General features: G+C 46.5%; 1 non-coding gene across 1 annotated transcript; it reads right to left on the reverse strand.

Moving 5' to 3' along the window:
- Positions 1-337: 337 nt before the first annotated feature.
- On the reverse strand, positions 338-501 carry LOC128578834 (U1 spliceosomal RNA). The gene has a single exon (XR_008377938.1). It is a non-coding gene; the product is annotated as a U1 spliceosomal RNA (small nuclear RNA).
- Between the last annotated feature and the right edge of the window lie 657 nt (positions 502-1,158).

Genomic DNA, 1,158 nt, shown 5'->3' on the forward strand with positions numbered 1-1,158 from the left:
TTTGGCACCTAGACATTTGGATGTCCCACCCTCTGTGAAACAAGTCATCTACCTTCATTGTTGGTAGCCAGCACTTCATTTACAGCTCTACGAAAATGCATGTCAGGTTTTATGGCTTCCTAAATAAATCAAACAGAATCTTTTTTTTTTTTTTGAGATAGAGTCTCTCTGTCGCCCTTGCCCTCAGGCGAGTGCTGTGGCATCATAACTCACAGCAACCTCAAACTCTTGGCTTAAGTGATCCTATTGCCTCAGCTTCCTGAGTAGATAGGACTATAGGCACAGACCATAACACCCAGCTAGTTTCTCTATTTTTATTTTTATTTTATTTTATTTTTAGGGGAAAGCACAAACGCTGTCCCCCACTAACACAAATTATGCAGTCGAGTTTCCCACATTTGGGGAAATTGCAGGGGTCAACACATCCGGAGTGCAATGGATAAGCCTCGCCCTGGGAAAACCACCTTCATGATCTCTGTATCTCCCCTGTCAGGTAAGTATTTATTTATTTATTTATTATTATTATTTTTTTTTGAGACAGCGCCTCAAGCTGTTGCCCTGGGTAGAGTGTCGTGGCATCACGGCTCACAGCAACCTCCAACTCCTGGGCTCAAGCGATTCTCCTGCCTCTGCCTCCCAAGTAGCTGGGACTACTGGCACCCGCCACAACGCCCAGCTATTTTTTGGTTGCAGCCATCATTGTTGTTTGGTGGGCCCAGGCTGGATTTGAACCCGCCAGCTCAGGTGTATGTGGCTGGCGCCTCAGCCCCTTGAGCCACAGGCACTGAGCCTATTTTTTTTGAAACAGAGTCTCAGTTTGTCACCCTCAGTAGAGTACCCAGCCGTCACAGCTCACAACAACCTCCGACTCTTGGGCTTAAGCGATTCTCTTGCTTCAGCTTCCTGAGTAGCTGGGACTACAGGCGCCCACCACAACGCCCGGCTATTTTTGTTTCAATTCTCATTGCTGTTTTAGCTGGCTGGGGCCAGGTTCCAACCCACCACCCTCAGTATACGGGGGCGGTGCCCTACCAATTGAGCCACAGGTGCCGCCCCTTTTAAATTATTTTTTATTCAATCATAACTTTGTACATTGATGCATTTATGGGGTTTGGTGTACTGTTTTGATATACAATGTGAAAGGCTTACATTGAACTA

The sequence above is a fragment of the Nycticebus coucang genome, chromosome X (genome assembly GCF_027406575.1).
Source record: "Nycticebus coucang isolate mNycCou1 chromosome X, mNycCou1.pri, whole genome shotgun sequence".
Taxonomy (NCBI): Eukaryota; Metazoa; Chordata; class Mammalia; order Primates; family Lorisidae; genus Nycticebus; species Nycticebus coucang.